The 15,015-nt window shown below is 40.7% G+C and overlaps 1 long non-coding RNA gene across 1 annotated transcript in view; it reads left to right on the top strand.

Moving 5' to 3' along the window:
- The window catches only part of LOC140491546 (uncharacterized), a 152,793-nt gene that overhangs the window by 48,458 nt on the left and 89,320 nt on the right, over nt 1-15,015 (top strand). Inside the window, exon 2 of the long non-coding RNA XR_011963336.1 lies at nt 11,412-11,471. This is a non-coding gene — a long non-coding RNA (uncharacterized lncRNA). The remainder of the gene's footprint in view (nt 1-11,411; nt 11,472-15,015) is intronic.

Here is a 15,015-nt window from a genome sequence, read left to right as displayed (position 1 = left end):
CAGATACTGCCTCAAGCAAAACACTTTTAAGTTTAGAAAAAAACACTTGTACAATGAAAGGGGAGTGGTCAGTTCTCCCAGCTCAGCTTTTCTGTGGTTTGGTTTGGTCTGGCTAATCACCGAAAGCAGTCAGGCAGTTGTAAAAGCTGCCGGGTCCAGAGAAGCAAGTCCAGGCTGTTCCTCCTCTCTCTCTGGCTTCTGTACTGCAAGACCCTGTGTTTGATTTTATCTTTTGTGCCAAGGGGTGTTTACGAGGATTGTTGCAAGTATTGGGAACAGCATCATTAAGTTGGAATAATTTGTTGGGTTTTTGGATTGGTTAAGTTTCTCGGTATTCTGTTTTTTGTTTATGTTTCATTCGGTAATCTTGTAAATAAATTCTGTTTTGATTAAAACTACGTGGTTTGACAAACTGCATCTCCCCTGGAATATCTGCATTACACCTGCTTAAAACAACTAGCAAAGTTAGGGTGTGGGCTAAATTCTTGAAATGTTTTGAGGGGTCAGGCCTGGTTCATAACACTTTGATTCTCCACGCCCATGCAGGGCAAATTGTACTTCAAGTGTGGAATCTAATAAGAGAAACATGGCCCTGGACAGCAGCAGAATCAAAATCGGATTATTGTAACTGAGGAGCTCATTCCTACCGACTGAACAAATTCTCCGAAACAAAAATTCAATTTGCATAAGGAATGGCGCTAACGTTATTTGGTAGCAAGCTTCCGAAATCATAGAATCCCTACAGTGAGGGAGCAGGCCAGCAAGTCTACACTGACCCTCCAAACAGCAACCTGTCCCATCACAGTAACTCCATTTTTCCCATGGCCAATCCTCCTAACCTGCACATCTTTGGACTGTGGGAGGAAACCAGAGCTCCCAAAGGAAACCCATGCAGGCACAAGAAGAATGTGCAAACTCTGCACACAGTCGCCCAAGGGTGGGATCGAACCCAGATCTCTAGCGTTGTGAGGCACCAGTGCTAACCACTCAGCCACTGTGCCACCCTCAGTTCAGGCACTCCTCACAATTTGACAAGCGAACCTGCAGTCTGTTAGCTCCCTAATCGTTAGAAGGGTATAAAATACATTTTCCTAAATATTGATAACAAAAATGCACTATTTATTAATTTTTCCATAATTTACTCCATATTAATTGCCCCTTGAAAAAAACTTAAGTTTGTACCTCATTGCCATGCATGTTTCCCACGTACTTAACATTGGATTTTCCAATAGAATTCTCTTTCGGATTGTGCTCAGTAATGACCAACACTCAGAATTCCCAGCCTATGGAGTCAAAGTAGGAGTGTAAGTAAGAGAGTGAAGCATCAAACCTTATTTTATGCCAGTATCTGCTGTGCGTGACAATGCTTTGAAAAGCAGCCACCAATAGAGATCATTTTGTTGCTATTTTTCTAAAGAAGCAATGTAAAATGTACCCTGTTGACTCAGACCTTGATTTGCCAACTCTGGGTGGGTGCACTCTTGGAGGTTTCTCACCTGGTTGTACCTGACTGATCGCTGAACTGACAAACTGCAAGTTTCAAAAATCTGGAGGTTCCCATTGATCAGAAACTGAGTTCAACAGCCAAATGAATACATTGGCTACAAAAGCAGATCAGAGGCTAAGAACCATGTGGCAAGTAACTCACCTTTGACTCGCCACAGCCTTCTCACCGTTTACGTGGCAAACCCATGAGTGTGATGAAATATGCCCTAATTCCCTGGATAAGTGCAGCTCCAACTACACTCAAGAAGTTTGATACCATCCAGGACAAAACAGTTCATTTGGTTAATCCTCCATCCACCACCTTGAGCATTCACTGCCTTGATTACAAATACACAGTGGTAGCAGTGTGTACCATCTACAAGATGGTCTGCAGTAACTTAGCAAGGCACCCTTGACAGCACCTTCCAAACCTGTGACATGGACAGCAGATACATGGGAACACCACACCTCCATGTTCCCCTTCAAGCCACTCACTATCCTGACTTGGGTACTATATTGTCATTCCTTCACTGTTGCTGGGTCAAAATTGTGGAACTCCCTTCCTAACAGGGTTGTTCCCAAAGACTGCTGCAGTTCAAGAAGGCAACTCAACATCACTTTCTCCAAGGCTATTTGAGAACAGCCTTGCTAGCAATGTCCATATCACATGAATGAACAAAAATAAGTGGCATAAGAATGGAAATTAGGTGGCATCAAAACAATTCATGCAACAGTAATGTGTGCCTAGACAAAGAAGGCCCAAGATTGGCTGACGTGTAGGCCATGATCACAGGATGACCTGTCTGCATGTTACAATTCTGCAGACATTGGTGGAAAATAATTTAAAGATTTGGAGCTAAGGTGGTGACAGATATTAATGGGTCCAGATCACCCACGAGTTCATTGAATCATTGAACAGGCTCAAGGGGCTGAATGGCCTTCTTTTCCTGTTCCTCCTTTCTTATCTTCATAGTAAAGATGTCTCCCATTGAGCTCCTCATACAATCTCACTGAGAGACTGAGATGGAAACATAGAAAATAGGTACAGGAGTAGGTCATGAACCCATTCACTCAGACATTGGGAATAGGAGAGATGCTGAAAGCTACCTGTTTGTCCTTGCCTCCAATCACCATCACTTCCCTCTCCTTTAACTCTCACCACACAATCTCAATCTGTCCTCACTCACCTTTTGCTCTGCAATCCTTGCTCTCAAGACAGCCCCACCAGAAGCTACCAACCCTCCCGGTGGTACTGACAAGCAATGGAGAGCTGCTGGCCCCTGATTGGATGGTCAGCCAGCCCAGGGTCCTCCATCTTATGGAAGAACCAAAGGTGACCATTGAAATGCCTGAAACGGCCATCTGGCCTCCCCCACAGAGCGTACGGGTATCTCTGATTATCTTCAGGCTGACACAATCCAGTCCATCAAGAATTCAAATACACCCCAACCCTCACCACCTCAAACCCCTTCCTCCACACACCACCAACCCCATATCTACTCGAAACCCCAATTTTCATCCTTCTGTTGAGGTAGGACAAATAACTAGAACACTCTGTCAAAATTATCCCATTACCAGCATCTTTACTGACCCCTGATCATGGGAGTCACTCCACACAATGCAAACAATTCCCATGGACCTTCAACTGATTTTCCGATGGTATGGAGGTAGGTAATGCTGATCTGATGGTGCTGAACACAGTACAGAAATCTCTGGAGGTGTTCATAGCTTGGGTTTTCTGCAGTATATAAAATCATTCACTACAGCAGCATTATAGGACACTGATATAAAAATAGTCTTCTGGATCTGCATTTACATATAAAGACAAAAGAATGCCGATAGCAAATGAGATTGTATATTTATGAATATGGGTTGATTGAGTACATTCCCCTGCACCTGTATAATTGTTCCTTGTTTCTTAGAATTAATCAATCTACAGGCTCATGTAATTGAAGTTACAGGAAAGACAGGGGCAGTGTGGGAGTTGGTGAAATGACCTCAGATTTACAAGGAAAATACCTGTTACGAGAAATGTCTCGTGTATCCTTGAGTCTCATTTTACAGCCAGAACAGATTCTTGCACAGGTTTGAACTTTGTTTGTATGGGAACATGAATAGATCTTTTCAACAGTTCCTCCTTTTAATTAGACCAGAGCTAATCTGCATCTAACCTCCATTTACCCACTATTTGCAGGAAATATAGCTAAAAATATAAGATTAAATCCCCACATCCCTCCCACTTTTTAAAGTCCCCCCCACAAAAAAAGTAATAATATCTCCATTTCTATTGTACTAAATTAATTAAACATTTAATTGAGGAAGCAGCTGAGGGTAAGCCCAGTGCTGTTGGAGGTAAAGTCTGGAAGCTGCTGTACTATGACAAGTTAAAACAGAAGGAATGCTGTAGGGAAATGCACAAGATAAAACTTGCAGATGAAACACGCCATTATGTCACCCCAAATTCAAGGCAAGTAATTTGGATGTGGGCTACATTTTTCTTGTTAGATCTACTTAAGTGACGTAAATGACAATTTAATTAGAATTTCTTATGTTTGGAGAGAAATCGAGAGACGTTTACTGGTGAGGTTTGTCACTGGCACTTGAACTGACAATTAAAGAGAGGTGCAAAAGTATGAAAGTCAATTGGCTTTTGTGGGTTTAGAAACACTGGGTGAAAATTTCACAGCCACTGAACAACGTGGGCATTCACAAAAATGTTAGTGAATTCAGTAGTAAGGACTCTCCAACCACCTGCTGCACAGTGTACACCCACAACTGTGCAGCTAAATTCCAAACAAACATCATCTGCAAGTTTGCTGATGATATCACCATGGTAGGATAGATATTAAACAACAAAGAATCAGAATACAGAAAGGAGACAGAGGGCTTAGTGTCATGGTACAATGATAACAACCTCTCTCTCAATGTCAGCAAAACAAATAAAATGATCATTGACTTCAGGAAAAAAAAGAGGAGGACACAATCTGCACCAATGGTGCAGAGGTTGAGAGGGTTGAGAGTGCCTAGTTCCTCGGAGTGATGATAATTGACCTGTCCTGGACCACCCACATAGATGCAATGGTCAAGAAGGCACAACAGCACCTCTTCTTCCTCAGGTAGTTCAGGAATTCAACATGTCCATAAGGACCCTCACCAACTTCTACAAATGCACCATTAAAAAAAATTCTGTCCTGTTGCATAACAGCTTGGGATGGCAACTGCTTTGCCCAGGACCGTAAGAAACTACAGAAAGTTCTGTGCACAAATTAGACCATCATGGAAGTCAACCTCCCAACCATGGATGCCATTTATGCTTCTTGTTGCTGTGGAAAGGCTGCCAACATCAAAGGCCCCTCTCACCTCAGTAGTACTCTCTTCCAACCTTTTCCGTCAGGCAGGAGATAGAGAAGCTTGAACACAAGCACCAACAGGTTCTACAACAGCTTCTTCCCCACTGTTATTAGACTGCTGAATGGACCTAACTTTGAATAGCGTTGATCTCACTTTGTGAACCTCCTGTGCAGTATAACCTGCATGCCTCACTCCGTCCAAGCACCTTATGATCTGTAGGTCCTTGCTTTCTGTGATATACCTTTATTACTCAAAAAACAAAGCTTTTCACTATACTTAGGTATACGTGTCTGCAATAAATAAACCAAGATGAGAATCTTGCTACTGAGTTGTGAAATGCCTATTTGCATCCATTTTCATGGACTAATGTCGTTAGTAGTCAGTTTTGCCTCGTTTATACGTAGTTTCCCATTCTCGCATCTACCAGATAGAAACTGGACAATTCTCGATATGAAAGACAAAACGGGTACTAAGTGACTGCAGCTTACCACTCGCTCCTTTGGCACTAGATCAGATGCACAGCTGGGCTTTAAAGCTGGCACCAGAGTGCCTGGGATCCTAGGAGGTCCTGGCAGTGGACAATCTTCAAGCCTGTGGAAAGAGGAAAGAAATAACACGTGCTGCACCAAAGGGCATTGGTGCATAGCTAATGAGGAGAATTTTGGAAAACAGATTGTGATAGCTCACTAAGGCTCAGGGAGAGAAATCATCAATGGAACTCCTCAAAACTGAAATTTAGCCAAAAGCAGCCCATTAATGTGGCAGGGTAATTCAATTTTGTGTGCTTGTTCTGCCAGGCAAATTTGTAGAATAGAATCCCTAAAGTGCAGCTGGAGGCCATTTGGCCCATCAAATCTGCATCAACCCTCTGAACAGCATCCCGCCCAATCCCTGGACCTCACACATTCCCATGATTAACCCACCTAGCCTGCACATCCCTGGATACTATGGGCAATTTAGCATGTTTGGTTTACCTAACCTGCACATCTTTGCAACACAGAAAAGATTCACCTATGCTGTAATCTGTTAAAATTCGAGAGGTCAAGAACTATCCCAAAAGTCACTCAAGGAAAAACTAACAACTTTATTTTTAAAGTCTAACAGAGAATAATTAATTAACAATTATTTACAACTCCTTTCTCTAACTTATCTTTTACCTTCCCCTCTACAATACTAATCTGATAAAAGCCCCGATTAAGATTTACCAAAAAAATTCAAATTTCTAAACCAGCCAGCTGTCGAATCTTCTCTTTGTATCTTCCTCTGTGTTCTTTATTTCTTCTTAGGGATTTCTGTTTCACAGATCATTGATAGATAAAGGTATCTTTAAGAGAGCTATTCTATGGGCAGTCTGTAGATGCTGGTGGCCTGGCAGTTCTCCTCCAACTGTTCCAGTTTCCCCAGGTCTTATAGCCCAAAGCCTCAGATCGTTTCTTTGATGTTAATATTGTCAAAATACTAAATTCAAACTTAATTGGAGGTTGATATTTTGGGGTTTAATTTAAACTGATTTGCCAAATTCAAATTTATTTTTTGTCTCAAAGCAACTCAGCCAGTGCCAGCTGTTCTGACCAAGTATTATATTGTTGCCTTGTTCCGGACTCTCTGTGCCTCTCTAAGTCCTTGCTAGCTTTCATCTCTCCTAAAGGTACAGTACCCCTTATATCTTCATAACACCTCCCCCCTTCAGAAAAAAACGAACCATCATGGTAAAAAGATGGCTTCATTTTTTTCTATTCTTTAAACACATTACTCTAACATACAGATAACTTTAATCTAAGTTCACCTCCATATACCTGTAAATATATATATATATAAACATTAAATAAATAGAAACCTCATCTAAACTTTATCAGTTAACTCCATGATAACACATCTGCGATTACATTTTTACGACCCGCTACATGTACAATGTTTAAATGAAAAGTCTGTAATGTAAGACTCCAACGAAATAGTCTCATATCTTTGTCTTTAAAATGTATCAAGAGTGTAAGAGGATTATGATCCGTGTACACAACCATCTCTGGCACATTGTTCATGATATAAGCACTAAAATGTTGTAAGGGCACAATCCAACTCAATAGTTCTTTCGCGATTGTGGAGTATTCCTCTGCTGGATGTTGAGTTTCTTTGAAAAGTAACCAACTGGCTGTTCATTTTCCTGGAGTAGTGCAGCTCCAACTCCTATGTCACTACCATTGATGGCTACTTTGAAAGGTTTTGAAAAGTTTAGTGTCCCAAAACTGGTTTGGTGGCTAACATGGCTTTCAAATGGTCGAATGCTTCCTGGCATTGTTCTGTCTACTGAAACTTTGTGTTCTTCTTCAGCAAATTGGTTAACGGTGCCACTACACTGCTGATGTTTGGAACAAGCTTCCAAGAGAATCCGCGGAGTCCTAAAAATCAAGGCACCTCTTTCTTCAAGGTTGGTCATGGAAATTCCTTGATGGTCTTCGTCTTTGCATTCCATGGGGTCAACCTTCCATGACCAATGTTATGTCCCAAGAACGTTACCTCTGCTTTCATAAATTCAATTTTATTGAAGTTTATTACCAGTTTTGCTTCATGTAGTCATTCAAAGAGTTCTGCCAACTGCCTTGTGATCTTTCCAGGACTTACTAAAAATTATCCAAATAGACTGCACAGTTTGTTAACCCAGCCACGACTCTGTTCATGAGTCTTTGGAATGTGGCGGGTATGTTCTTCATTCCAAATGGCATCACTTTAAATTGATATAGCCCACTTGGGGTTACAAATACAGAAATTTCTTTCACCGTCTCTGATAAAGGTACCTGCCAGTAACCACGCAGTAAGTCCAACTTGGAGATGTAACTGGCTTGTCCGACTTTCTCGATACAATCCTCCAGTCTAGGAATTGGATATGAGTCTGATTTTGTAATAGTGTTGACCTTCCGATAATCCACATAGAATTGTTGAGACCCGACCTGTTTGGGAAGTAAGACGAACAGCGAACTCCCCTCACTCTGGCTTGGTTCGATGATATCCTCGTCAAGCATGGCCTCCATCTCCTTCTGGACCTGTCTGATTTTGAAAGGATTAAGCTGATAGGAGTGTTGTTTTGTTGGAGCAGTACTTCCTACATCTACTTCGTGTACAATAGCATTAGTCTCCCCATATGATTCTTACGTATGTCCTTATACTGTAGTAACAAATCTTTCAACTGCGTTCCATGCTCCTGGGACAGATAGTCTACTAACTTATCCCACTCCTGAAGGACTTCTTCATTTTTTATCCTATTTTGAGGCACATCAAAATTCACATCATCTGGATTTGATTCCTAACTCTGCAGGGCAGTAACTAACACCTGTTTCTCCAGGTCTTTCTCTCTAGTATAATGCAGTTTCAGCATGTTCACATGACATACCCAATATCTTTATTTTCTATCTGCCTTTTTTACTAGATAGTTCACCTGACTCAACTTTTTCTCAATTTGATAAGAACCAATAATCCTGGCTTTGAAGGGATCTCCTATCATTGGTAACAGTACTAACATGTTATCCCATCGGGAGAACGTCCGAGTCTCAGAACTTTTATCTGCTACCTGCTTCATTCTATACTGTGTCCTCTTTAGGTGCTGTTTAGCTAACTCACCTACTCGATTTAATCTCTCCCTCACCTCTGATATATAATCAAAGTGTGAAATCTCTGACTTTGGTCCTGTCAATTTTTCTTTTATTAATTTCAAAGGGGCCTCTCACTTCATGTCCAAATACTTGAGGCTTTTTTCCCCCTTTTCACCCTCTTGGGCTTCTTTAACCTGTGGTGAATTCTTACCAGTATTCTCTACTCTTTCTTTCATACTGTAGAATCTCCCCTTCCCCCAACTTCTATCCCTCACAGGATGAAATTCTGGCCAAAAGCCTGTTTTATCCACCAACATGTATTCATCTGCTAATTCTGCTGGCCTTCTCACTTCCTAAACGTTCTGTTCCTCCACATGTATTCTAACCATCTCTGGAAGTGAGTTTTTAAACTCCTTTAGCAGAATAATCTCTCATAGAACCTCAAAGGTTTTACCAATTTTTAAAGCACACACCCATCAATCAAAATGAGTATGTTTAATTCTTTCAAACTCAACAGAAGTCTGACCTGCTTCCTTCTTTATGTTTCTGAACTGCTGTCTATATGCTTCTAGTACCAAAATACACACTTAAAATCGCCTGTTTAATGTCTTCATAATTCCTTGACCCCTTGTCGACCAGTTTAGTTTAACTTAGCATTACCCATAAATCCTCAAACCACTCCATCTGCCTAGCCAATGTTTCAAATGAAATAAAGAAGGCTTCAACATTTTTCTCATCAAAATGTGACAGAGTTTTGACATATTTGTACATATCGCTATCTTCTCTTTTAATCTCTATCCTGTTAACTTGATTTTGCTGACTAAGTCACAACCTCTCAAGTTCAAATTCTCTCTTTATTCAACCAAGAACTATCTTTCTTTTTCCCCTTTCTCTGTTTATCTTCTAACTCCATTGCAGTTTAAGTTTTTTTTAACCTCTACTGTGCTCGTCTGTTACTCTGACACACCTAAGTGTCTAAATAAATCCCTTACAATTTCAGCTTTACTTTTGTCCATGGTTAAACTCAAATGTAACATATTTGCTAATTCTAAAAGTATGGCATTTTTTCTTTCCTTCTGAACTTGAGAATCATCTTCAAATCCCGGAACTCTTTTTACAATTTTAAGAGCCATTTCTCTCACTTCTAATTTAATCAACCAGACATCACCGAAACTAAACAAATTGTCTCACCTACACTTTATTTAAAGATGTAGGACACTAACCTGCAAGTGTTCAAATCTGCTGGGATTTTTCATACCCCCAAATCTTTTCAAATTCATCTAAACCAGTTCAAATCCTGGACAAACATCCAAACTGTTATGACATGGGGTAAACCCCTCTGCTAATTTAAACCAGGCAAAGTAGAAAAGATTCACCTCGTGCTGTTAATCTCTTAAAATTTGAGAAGCCAAGAACTATCCCAAAAGTCACCATTTAAAGTAAAAACTAACAACTTCATTTTAAAAAGTCTAACAGATAATAATTAATTAACAATTATTTACGACTCCTTTCTCTAACCTATCTTTCACCTTGCCTTCTGCAATACTACCAATAAAACCCCCGATTAAGATTTACCAAAACATTATTTTTCAAAACCAGCCAGCTGTCAAATCTTCTCTTTGTATCTTCCTCTGTCTTCTTTTTTTCTTCTTAGGGATTTCTGTTTCACAGGTCATTGACAGATAAAGGTACCTTTAAGAGAGCTAGTCTACGAGCAGTCTGCAGATGTTGGAGGCTTGGCAGTTCTCCTACCCAACTGTTCAGTTTTCCCCAGTCTTATACCCCAAAGCATTGGATCATTTCATTGGTGTTAATATTGCCAAAATCCTATATTAAAACTTAATTGGAGGTTGGTATTTTGGGGTATAATTTACATTTTCACATTTTTTTTGTTTCACAGCAACTCAGCCAGCGCCAGCTGTTCTGACCAAGCATTATATCATTACCTTGTTCCAGACTCTCTGTGCATCTCTAAGTCCTTGCTAGCTTTCCCACTAATTTAAAGGTACAGTACCCCTTACACCTTCATAACAAATTCATGCAGGAGAGAGCTCCTCACAGTATCAATTGTTGCTCCCTTTGTAATTTTGTATTCTGGCAACTGCCCTGGTGAATGCACTACGAAAACTTGTAATTCAACAATTTGTATCTTTCTTCACTAATACTGTAGATCTGACTACCACTGTTTGAGCAGAGAAACTTTTCCTGACTTCTCTGCTGAATGGTCAAACACTGATTTTACAGTTTTGTCCTCATGCTAGACTCCTTCATCAGGGGAAACTGTCTATTATTATCCTGTATCTAAATTCCTTTCAAAATCCTCAATCAAATTGGGCCTCAACCTTAGATATTCATCAAAATACAAAAGCCTGATTTTTGTAACCTGTCCTTATAAATCTAACTTTTGGAACCAAAATAATATTCTGGTGAATATAAGATATATTTTTGGAGTCCAGTTACTATTCTTACCAAGCGTCGTAGCCAGAACTGTACACAGTATTTCAATGAGTGCCTAACCAAAGCTTTCAACAACTCCAGTAAAGTTTCTTTCCTTTTATATTCCAATCCTCCAGTTCTAAAAGCTAACAGCTTACGAGGTCAGCCAGTTTGCCTTCACAGATTATGAGTTCCCTGATTGGGGCTGTTAATCTGGTCCAATCTGGGAGCCCTGGGTGACAGATATAAACTGGAGGGTCAGAGGTTCTGTTCACTCTGAGCTGGCTCTGAAGAAGTTGGATCAGTGACGAGGACTCTCAACGTGTAAATAGAGGGTGACTTGGTGACGCGATACCGGCCTCTGTGGAGTTATTTCATCCATGAGATTTTGTTTGTACCTGACTTCTATGTTTTAGTGATCTGACTGCAAGGACTTCAAACATCCCTGGACTTGTGCTGTTCTGGGTTTCTCACTATAAAAACATGTTGACATCAATTGTTTTACTGAAAAGAAAGAGACACACTGTTGAAGTATTTTTGTCCTTCATTCACCAGGACAGATGGAAGAATGGCAAATTTCAAAATGGCAACAGTTTACGCTGCAAGAGAAAAGTCGTAAGTGCCCTTTTCTCATTCAGTACTAATTATTGCTGCTTTTGAAATGCTTTTTATATTTCTGTCCCAATAAATGCAATAAAAAGCCTTGATAGTCTTTATTTTTCAATTTTATTACAATCAAGCCACCATCCCTTTTTGGTGTTAAATTGATAGTTCACGCTTATCTGCTTTGAAATCTATCTGCTACAATTATGCCTAATCCCTTAATCTATAAATGTCTTTTTGTTGTTTTATGCTCCAGTCTATACAAATTACCATCCCTCCAATCTTATCTATTGGAAAAATTAGTACAGTGGCTCACTGCTACCTCTCAGCACCAGAGAGCAGGGTTTGATTCCATCCCTTGGGCGACTATCTGTGTGGAGTTTGCACATTCTCCCCATGCCTGCATGTGTTTGCTCTGGTTTCCTCCCATAGTCTAAAGATGTGCAGGTTAGGTGCAGTGGCCATGCTAAATTGCCCTGCAGTGTTGAGGGATGTGTAGACTTGGTGGGTTAGCCAAGGGAAAGTCAGAGTTAGGGGTTGGAAGGGCCAGAGAAGCTTTGATGGGCTGAATTGCACTGTAGGGATTCAATGTAGCTGAATGTTTTTATCTCTGTCACTAAACATTGTGCTACATAGCGAAGACCTTGACACAGATTGTTTTGGGATAATGCGAATCAGATTGAGTGCATATGGACTTTTTGCTTTCTAGGAGAAAGTGAGGACTGCAGATGCTGGAGATCAGAGTTGAGAGTGTGGTGCTGGAAAAGCACAGCAGGTCAGGCAGCATCCAAGGAGCAGGAGAATCGATATTTTGGGTATAAGGCCTTCCTCGGGAATAAGCATCATTCTTGATGAAGGGCTTATGCCCAAAACATCAATTCTCCTGCTCCTTGGATGCTGTCTGACCTGCTGTGCTTTTCCAGCACCACACTCTCAACTTTTTGCTTTCTAGCCTGAATTCTAACTAGCTGAATAATTCAATTTTATGAGCTTTATTTCAGCTCATCTATAAAGGGCTTTATTAAATACCTTCCAAAACTCCCAACAAACTGCATCCATAGACATTAATCCCCTCCATTATCCATTCATTTTGACAAAACATTTAATTAGGTCAATTAGAAGTTGCTTATTTATTTCAATTTCATGTCAGCTCTTTCTCTCTAATCCTCTCTAATTTCTCTATGTATTTAGTTACCTATCTCTATTAAACAATTTTACAAACTATTTGTCGAATAAACAGGTCTAGAACTTCCTGGTTTCAGTTCACTCTCCCCTGCCTTTTGAAATCATTTCTTCTCTGTGGTACTTTGATTGTAACATGACATCCAAGCTCTTTTCACACTCTGAAACATAACCATGACAAGGAAGGTCTTAACAGGATCATATACTGTACTGTCAGGAGGGGCTAAAGGGTGGTTCAGTGCTTAGCCCTGCTGCTTTGCTGGTGCAATTCCACCCTCGGGCGACTCTCTGTGTGGAGTTTGCAAGTTCTCCCTGTGTCTGTGTGGGTTTCCTTCCACAGTTCAAAGATGCACAGTTTATATGGATTGGCTGTGTTAAATGCAGAGTGACAGGGATGGGGGTGGGTCTGTGTGGGATATTCTTTGAAGGGTTGGTGTGGACTCAATGGGTCAAATGGCCTGCTTCACACTGTGGGGAATTCTAAGATTATTCAGCATCTGTTGTACAGGAGAATATTATCACAATCCTTTCAATGATTTGAATGTCCTTTTATGGGATTTCCATTAGTGTCGAAGATTCTCTCTTAAATTCTTGGATAGTGAAGAAACGACTGATAATTCATGTGAGTTACAAACCCATGGACAGTCTGGTGTTCCAAAATGCTGCCTGGAAGTTTCCTTGGAGTTGCACTTTGGTGGAAATGCAAAGAGTACATTTGTAAACTTGAGCTTTCTGAATCCTGATCTAGTGAAGGTATCTCAGCTACTGCCAATTGTTTTGGACCATTGTTGGGCCTTTACTGATTCTCTCCTGGTTTCCCACTGCAGACTGGTGACTGGAAAGGACTCTTAAAGTCATAGAGTTTAGAGACATACAGCATGGAAACACACCCTTCGGTCCAACCAGTCCATGATGGTCAAGGTTTCCAAACTAAACTTGTCCCGGTTGCCTGTGTTTGGCCCATACCCCTCTAAACCTTTCCTAATAGGTCTTTATTTTTCTACTTTGTACCTAAGATTTTGTGCCTAGATACCTTTGTACCTAAGATGGCACTGGGAATGGTGACTTTGTACACTTTTCACTGTACTCCTGTAACCCGGTACTTAAGTACACCTGACAATAAACTTAATTCTATTCCTTTATCTACCCGAATGTCTTTTAAATGTTGTAACTGTACTTGCACCCATCACTTCATCTGGCAGTGCATTCCACACATGAACCCTTCATTTCCGCATCAGTGCTGGCTGCTTGTACAGATTGCAGATAGAACTCTTGATAGGATCCGAGCAAGCTGCCTTCTTCCAGGCAGTGTAACTTTCCAATTATCTCTCGCAAAGCAGCTGTAACCATTTGAATTCCTGAGCTTTGATGCTGAGCCAGAATCTCTGGGTTGATGAACAAACCTTTGGTCAAAGAAGTAGCTGTTGAAGAACAGCTTAAAAGTGAAGAGAGAGAGAGAGGTAAGAAGGTGGACAGGAGTTATAGCACTGGCAGAGAAAATTGGGGATTCTCAAAAGGCTAGAATTGGTGCTGATGTTGGGGGGAATTGATTGTGCAGATACCTCAGATATGTGCAGCAGGAGGAGATTGTAAAGATGGGAAGGGGGCAAGGCCACAGGGGATTTTAAAACAAGGACGGGAATTTTAAAATTGAGGTCTCTTTCCTCGGAGCCAGTGTAGGTCAGGGAAGATAGGGTGATAGGATTTGGTTGGCCACAGTGTTTTGGATGTTAGAATGTTGAAAGCTGGTTGGGGTTGCAGTGAAATAGTCCAGGCCAGAGGTTACAAAGGCTTGGATGAGGGTTTCATAGCAGATACGCTGAGGCAGTGATGGAACAAACACAAAAAATGGAGAAACTCAGCAGGTCTGGCAACATTTATGGAAAGATAAACACAGTTAAATTTTCAAGTAACAGAATCCCTGTTTTCACAATTCAAAACCTTAATTTACACCCACTTTACATCTCACTTTATCTTTCATTACAATTAGTAACACCTTTGACTTTTGTATTGGGCCTAAACACCATCTGTTCCCCTCACTCCTCCTCTCTCTGTCAAAGAAGAATAAAAACAAACTATTTCCCAGCCACCACTTTCAATTCTGAAGAAAGGTCACACTGGACTCGAAATGTTAACTCTTATTTTTCTCTCTTGAGATATTTGCTGCTAAAGCTGCTGAGTTTCTCCAGCAATCTCTATGCCTGTTTCAGATTTCCAGCACCTGCAATATTGTGAGGCAGTGGTGGAATTAGTAAAGCCATGGAAGTGAGCAATCTTGGTGACAGTGTGGATAGGTCGCTGTTAGCTCAACTCTGGGTGAAATATAACATCAGCGATGGTTCAGATCACGATTTGGCCGAGAGAGGAAGTTGGT

The sequence above is a fragment of the Chiloscyllium punctatum genome, chromosome 19 (assembly GCF_047496795.1).
Source record: "Chiloscyllium punctatum isolate Juve2018m chromosome 19, sChiPun1.3, whole genome shotgun sequence".
In the NCBI taxonomy this organism is placed as follows: Eukaryota; Metazoa; Chordata; class Chondrichthyes; order Orectolobiformes; family Hemiscylliidae; genus Chiloscyllium; species Chiloscyllium punctatum.
Note: the sequence above shows the minus strand (reverse complement) of the source record. Positions and strands in the feature narration are given on the sequence as shown.